Consider the following 7,581-nt stretch of genomic DNA (forward strand, 5'->3'; position numbering starts at 1 on the left):
CAAATATAAATAAAATCTTTTTAAAAAAGAATTTTTATCATGATAGAATGTTGAATTTTTTCAAATGTTTTTAATGCATCTATTGAGATGATCACATGATTTTTATTCTTCATTCTGTTAATGTAATGCATCCATCACATGTATTGATTTGCATACATTGAACCGTCCTTATATCCCAGGGATAAATCCCACTTGATCATGGTATATGATTCTTTTAATGTGCTGTTCAATTTAATATCGTAATATTCTGTTGGGAATTTTTGCATCTAGAATGCTATTATTCATCAAGGATATTGGCCTGAAAATTTTTTTCTTTCAGTGTTCTTACCTGATTTTGGTATCAGGGTAAAGCTGGCCTCTCAAAATGAATTGGGACTGTTCCCACTGCTTCAGTTTTTGGAAGAATTTGAGACTGATTGTGTTAATACTTCTTTAAATGTTTTGGTAGAATTCACCAGTGAAACCATCTGGTCCTGAACTCTTCTATATTGGGAAGCTTTTTTTTTTTAAATTTTATTTATTTATTACTTACTTACTTATTTATTTATTTATTTATTTATTTATTTTTATTTATTTTATTAACATATAATGTATTATTTGTTTCAGGGATACAGGTGTGTGGTTCATCAGTCTTACACAATTCACAGTGCTCACCATAGTACATACCCTCCCCAGTGTCCATCACCCAGCCATCTCATCCCTCCCACCCCCCTCCACTCCAGCAACCCTCAGTTTGTTTCCTGAGATTAAGAGTCTCTTATGGTTTGTCTCCCTCTCTGGTCTCATCTTGTTTCATTTTTCCCTCCCTTCCCCTATCATCCTCTGTATTGTTTCTCAAATTCCTCATACCAGTGACTTCATATGATATTTGTCTTTCTCTGATTGACTTATTTCGCTTAGCATACTACCCTCTAATTCCATCCATGTCATTGCAAATGGCAAGATTTCATTCCTTTTGATGGCTGCATAATATTCCATGGTATATATATACCACATCATCTTTATCCATTCTTCTGTTGATGGACATAGAGGCTCTTGCCATAGTTTGGCTATTGTGGACATTGCTGCTATAAACCTCGGGGTGCACGTACCCCTTCGGATCCCTACATTTGTATCTTTGGGATAAATACCCAGTAGTGCAATTGCTGGGTTGTAGGATAGCTCTCTTTTCAACTTTTTGAGGAACCTCCATACTGTTTTCCAGAGTGGCTGCCAGCTTGCATTCCCACCAACAGTGTAGGAGGGTTCCCCTTTCTCCACATCCCCGCCAACATTTGTCATTTCCTGACTTGTTGATTTTCGCCATTCTGACTGGTGTGAGGTGGTATCTCATTGAGGTTTTGATTTGGATTTCCCTGATGCCGAGTGATGTTGAGCACTTTTTCATGTGTCTGTTGGCCATTTGGATGTCTTCTTTGGAAAAATGTCTGTTCATGTCTTCTGCCCATTTCTTGATTGGATTCTTTGTTCTTTGGATGTTGAGTTTGATAAGTTCTTTATAGATTTTGAGTACTAGCCCTTTATCTGATATGTCATTTGCAAATATCTTCTTCCATTCTGTCAGTTGTCTTTGGTTTTGTTGACTGTTTCTTTTTTTTTTTTTAAAGATTTTATTTATTTATTTGAGACAGAGAGAATGAGAGAGACAGAGAGCACATGAGAGGGGGGAGGGTCAGAGGGAGTAGCAGACTCCCTGCAGAGCAGGGAGCCTGATGCGGGACTCGATCCCGGGACTCCAGGATCATGACCTGAGCTGAAGGCAGTCGCTTAACCAACTGAGCCACCCAGGCGCCCCAGGTTTTGTTGACTGTTTCTTTTGCTGTGCAAAAGCTTTTATCTTGATGAAGTCCCAATAGTTCATTTTTGCCCTTGCTTCCCTTGCCTTTGGCGATGTTTCTAGGAAGAAGTTGCTGTGGCTGAGGTCGAAGAGGTTGCTGCCTGCGTTCTCCTTTAGGATTTTGATGGATTCCTGTCTCACACTGAGGTCTTTCAACCACTTTGAGTCTATTTTTGTGTGTGGTGTAAGGAAATGGTCCAGTTTCACTCTTCTGCATGTGGCTGTCCAATTTTCCCAACACCATTTGTTGAAGAGACTGTCTTTGTTCCATTGGACATTCTTTCCTGTTTTGTTGAAGATTAGTTAACCATAGAGTTGAGGGTCCATTTCTGGGCTCTCTGTTCTTTTTTTAAAAAATTTTTTATTGTTATGTTAATCACCATACATTACATCATTCGTTTTTGATGTAGTGTTCCATGATTCACCGTTTGTGCATAACACCCAGTGCTCCATGCAGAACGTGCCCTCTTTAATACCCATCACCAGGCTAAACCATCCTCCCACCCCCCTCCCCTCTAGAACCCTCAGTTGGTTTTTCAGAGTCCATCATCTCTCATGGTTCGTCTCCCCCTCTGATTCACCCCCTTCATTCTTCCCCTCCTGCTATCCTCTTCTTTATTTTTTTTCTTAACATATATTGCATTATTTGTTTCAGAGGTACAGATCTGTGATTCAACAGTCTTGCACAATTCACAGTGCACACCATAGCACATACCCTCCCCAGTGTCTATCACCCAGCCACCCCATCCCTCCCACCCCACCCCCCGCTACAGCAACCCTCAGTTTGTTTCCTGAGATTAAGAATTCCTCATATCAGTGAGGTCATATGATACATGTCTTTCTCTGATTGACTTATTTCGCTCATGGGCTCTCTATTCTGTTCCATTGATCTATGTGTCTGTTTTGGGGCCAGTACCATACTGTCTTGATGATGACAGCTTTGTAATAGAGCTTGAAGTCCAGAATTGTGATGCCGCCAGCTTTCCTTTTCTTTTTCAACATTCCTCTGGCTATTCGAGGTCTTTTCTGGTTCCATACAAATTTTAGGATTATTTGTTCCATTTCTTTAAAAAAACTTCATGGCATTTTGAAAGGGATTGCATTAAATGTGTAGATTGTTCTAGGTAGCATTGACATCTTCACAATAATTGTTCTTCCAATCCATGAGCATGGATGTTTTTCCATTTTTTTGTGTCTTCCTCAATTTCTTTCATGAGTATTCTATAGTTTTCTGAGTACAGATTCTTTGCCTCTTTGGTTAGATGTATTCCTAGGTATCTTATGATTTTGGGTGCAGTTGTAAATGGAATTGATTCCTTAATTTCTCTTTCTTCTGTCTTGTTGTTGGTGTATAAGAATGCCACTGATTTCTGTGCATTGATTTTATATCCGGCCACTTTACTGAATTCCTGTATGAGTTCTAGCAGTTTTGGGGTGGAGCCTTTTGGGTTTTCCACATAAAGTATCATATCATCTGCAAAGAGGGAGAGTTTCACTTCTTCTTTGCCGATCCGGATGCCTTTTATTTCTTTTTGTTGACTGATTGCTGAGGCTAGGACTTCTAGTACTATGTTGAATAGCAATGGTGATAGTGGACATCCCTGCCATGTTCCTGACCTTAGGGGAAAAGCTCTCATTTTTTTCCCCATTGAGAATGATATTTGCTGTGGGTTTTTCATAGATGGCTTTTATGATATTGAGGTATGTACCCTCTATCCCTACACTGTGAAGAGTTTTAATCAAGAAATGATGCTGTACTTTGTTCAAATGCTTTTTCTGTATCTATTGAGAGGATCATATGGTTCTTGTTCTTTCTTTTATTAATGTATTGTATCACATTGATTGATTTGTGGATGTTGAACCAAACTTGCAGCCCAGGATTAAATCCTGCTTGGTCATGGTGAATAACCCTTTTAATGTACTCTTGGATCCTATTGGCTAGTATTTTGGTATGATTTTTGCATCCATGGTCATCAGGGATATTGGTCTGTACTTCTTCTTTTGGATGGGGTCTTTCTCTGGTTGGGGATCAAGGTAATGCTGGCCTCATAGAATGAGTTTGGAAGTTTTCCTTCCATTTCTATTTTTTGGAACAGTTTCAGAAGAAAAGGTATTCATTCTTCTTTAAATGTTTGGTAGAATTCCCCTGGGAAGCCATCTGGCCCTGGGCTTTTGTTTGTTGGGAGATTTTTGATGACTGCTTCAATTTCCTTACTGGTTATGAGTCTGTTCAGGTTTTCCATTTCTTCCTGGTTCAGTTTTGGTAGTTTATACGTCTCTAGGAATGCATCCATTTCTTCCAAATTATCTAATTTTCTGGCATAGAGTTGCTCATAATATGTTCTTATAATTTGTTTGTATTTCTTTGGTGTTGGTTGTGATCTCTCCTCTTTCATTCATGATTTTATTTATTTGGGTCCTTTCTCTTTTCTTTTTGATAAGTCTGGCCAGGGGTTTATCAATCTTGTTAATTCTTTCAAAGAACCAGCTAGTTTCGTTGATCTGTTCCACTGTTCTTTTAGTTTGTATTTCATTGATTTCTGCTCTGATCTTTATTATTTCTCTTCTCCTGCTGGGTTTAGGCTTTATTTGCTGTTCTTTCTCTAGCTCCATTAGGTGTAGGGTTAGGTGGTGTATTTGAGACCTTTCTTGTTTCTTGAGAAAGGCTTGTATTGCTATATACTCTCCTCTTAGGACCACCTTTGCTGCATCCCAAAGATTTTGAACAGTTGTGTTTTCATTTTCATTTGTTTCCATTAATTTTTTAAGTTCTTCTTTAATTTCCTGGTTGACCCACTCATTCTTTAGTAGGATGCTCTTTAGCCTCCATGTATTTGAGTTCCTTCTGACATTCCTCTTGTGATTGAGTTCTAGTTTCAAAGCACTGTGGTGCAAAAATATGCAGGGAATGATCCCAATCTTTTGGTACCAGTTGAGACCTGATTTGTGACCCAGGATGTGATCTATTCCGGATAATGTTCCATGGGCACTAGAGAAGAATATATATTCCGTTGCTTTGGGATGGCATGTTCTGAATATATCTGTGAAGTCCATCTGGTCCAGTGTGTCATTTAAAGCCTTGATTTCCTTGTTGATCTTTTGCTTAGATGACCTGTCCATTTCAGTGAGGGGTTGTTAAAGTCCCCTACTACTATTATTTTTTAAAGATTTTATTTACTTATTTGACAGACAGATTGAGCGAGAGAGGGAACACAAGCAGGGAGAGTTGGAGAGGGAGAAACAGGCTTCCTGCTGAGCAGAGAGCCCCTTGCAGGGCTTGATCCCAGGACCCTGTAAGGTGACTCTTACTGCACATTGTCTCTGTTCCCTTCTGGTCTATGTTACTTTTAGGCTCTCTCTTTGCTTAGAGGACCCCTTTCAAGATTTCTTGTAGGGCTGGTTTGGTGTTTGCAAATTCTTTTAGTTTTTGTTTTTCCTGGAAGCTTTTTATCTCTCCTTCTATTTTCAATGACAGCCTCGCTGGATATAATATTCTTGGCTACATATTTTTCTCATTTAGTGCTCTGAATATATCATGCCAGTCCTTTCTGGTCTGCCAGGTCTCTGTGGATAGGTCTGCTGCCAATCTAATGTTTCTACCATTGTAGGTTACAGACCTCTTGTCCTGAGCTGCTTTCAGGATTTTCTCTTTGTTTCTGAGACTTGTAAGTTTTACTATTAGATGTTGGGGTGTCAACCTATTTTTATTTATTTTGAGGGGGATTCTCTGTGCCTCCTGGATTTTGATGCCTGTTTCCTTCCCCAAATTAGGGAAGTTCTCTGCTATAATTTGCTCCAATATACCTTCTGCCCCTCTCTCTCTTTCTTCTTCTTCTGGGATCCCAATTATTCCCATGTTGTTTTGCTTTATGGTATCACTTATCTCTCAAATTCTCCCCTCATGATCCAATAGTTGTTTATCTCTCTTTTTCTCAGCTTCTTTATTTGTCATCATTTGGTCTTCTCTACCACTAATTCTCTCTTCTTCCTCATTTATCCTAGCAGTTGGAGCCTCCATTTTTGATCGCACCTCATTAGTAGCTTTTTGATTTTGACTGGTTAGATTTTAGTTCTTTTATTTCTCCAGAAAGGGATTCTCAGTATCTTCCATGCTTTTTTCAAGCCCAGCTAGTATCTTTATAATCGTCATACTAAACTCTAGTTCTGACATCTAATGTCCATATTGATTAGGTCCCTGGCAGTTGGTACTGCCTCTTGTTCTTTCTTTTGAGGTGAGTTTTTCCACCTTTTCATTTTGTCCAGAGGAGAATAGATGATTGAGAGAAGAAAATGCTAAAAGGGTAACAATGACCCCAGAAAAATATACACTAAAGAAATCAGAGGAGACCCGAGACTTGGGAGGGGGGGGGATAAAGGGAAAAAAAAAAAAAAAAAAAGAACAGCTGGTGAATAGAACAGAGCCACACAGTAGATTTTGGGCATATTTTGGTCTGTTAGAAGAAAGTGCCTCCCAAAATTTTAAAGAGAGAAAAACTTATATATGTACAAAAATAAGGGTAAATACGATGAAGGGATGGAATATGACTGTAAAGATGAAAATTTAAAAAGATTTTATAAAAGGAATTGATAAGATAAGAAGTTGGTTGAAAAAAGAATGAAAAATTTTTTTAAAAAGAGAGAGAATGTGATAAGGCGGGAGAGTAGGACAATGGCATACACTAGATTTAGGGTATATTTTGGTCTGTTAGAAGAAACTGTATCCCAAAATTTTAAAGAAAGAAAAACATACATATACAAAAAATAAGGCTAAATAGAATGAAGATAGAATATGACTGTAAAAATGAAAATTAAAAAAGATTTAAAAAAGGAATTGATAAGATGTTGGTTGAAAAGAGAAAGAAGAAAATTCAACTAAAAAAATAGAAAAAGAAAAAAATAAAGAAAACTTAAAAAATTAACTTTGAAAGACTAAAAAATCATGGGAAAAAAGCCATGGATTCTATGTGCCGTATTCCCCTAGCGCTGGAGTTCTGCCGTCCTCATTGATCGGTAAACTTGGTCTTGGCTGGCAGTTCTCGCTGATCTTCTGGGGAGGGGCCTGTTGCCGTGGTTTCCAAAAGTCTTTGCTGGAGGCGGAATTGCCCCGCCCTTGCCCAGTCTGGGCTAAGTAATCTGCTCCGGTTTGCTCTGGGGAGCTTTTGTTTCCTGCGAGCTTTCCATACAGCTTTGGAGGAGGAGAGTGAAAATGGCGGCCTCCTAATCTCCGCCCCGGAGGAGCTGAGAACTCGGGCCCCGCTCCTCAGAGAAAATCCATCAGTCACTCCCGTCTCCCCGGTCTCTGGCCGCACTCCGTGCTCACCCGGCCTGTGACCCCGCATTTCTATCTCTGGCACCCGACCCCGTGTGGAGTCTCCAAACCCAGCAGATCCCTGCGGTGCGCTCCCGCGCGGCTCCTCCCAGGGGAGGAAGGTGAGTCTCCCCGGATCTGCTGCTTGTTGGGTCCCTGCTGGAGGAGCAGGGGCCCGACTGCGCCACAGATCACGGTTTATGGCCACCCCGAGCTGAGAGCCCGCGCCTGGGCTCCGTCTCTGCAGCCAGCTTCCCTGCTCCAATACCTGGGAGCTCTGCCGCACTCAGGCACCCCCGGTCTTTCTGTGACCCCGAGGGTCCTGAGACCACACTGTCCCACGAGGGTTCCACCCCCCACTTAGCCACCGGAGTGACGTCCCTCAGCGGAGCCGGCTTCTAAAAGTTCCAGTTTTGTGCTCCGCGCTCTATCACTT

This window comes from Mirounga leonina, unplaced genomic scaffold (genome assembly GCF_011800145.1).
Source record: "Mirounga leonina isolate KUSES-001 unplaced genomic scaffold, KU_Mleo_1.0 Mir_177, whole genome shotgun sequence".
Lineage (NCBI taxonomy): Eukaryota > Metazoa > Chordata > Mammalia > Carnivora > Phocidae > Mirounga > Mirounga leonina.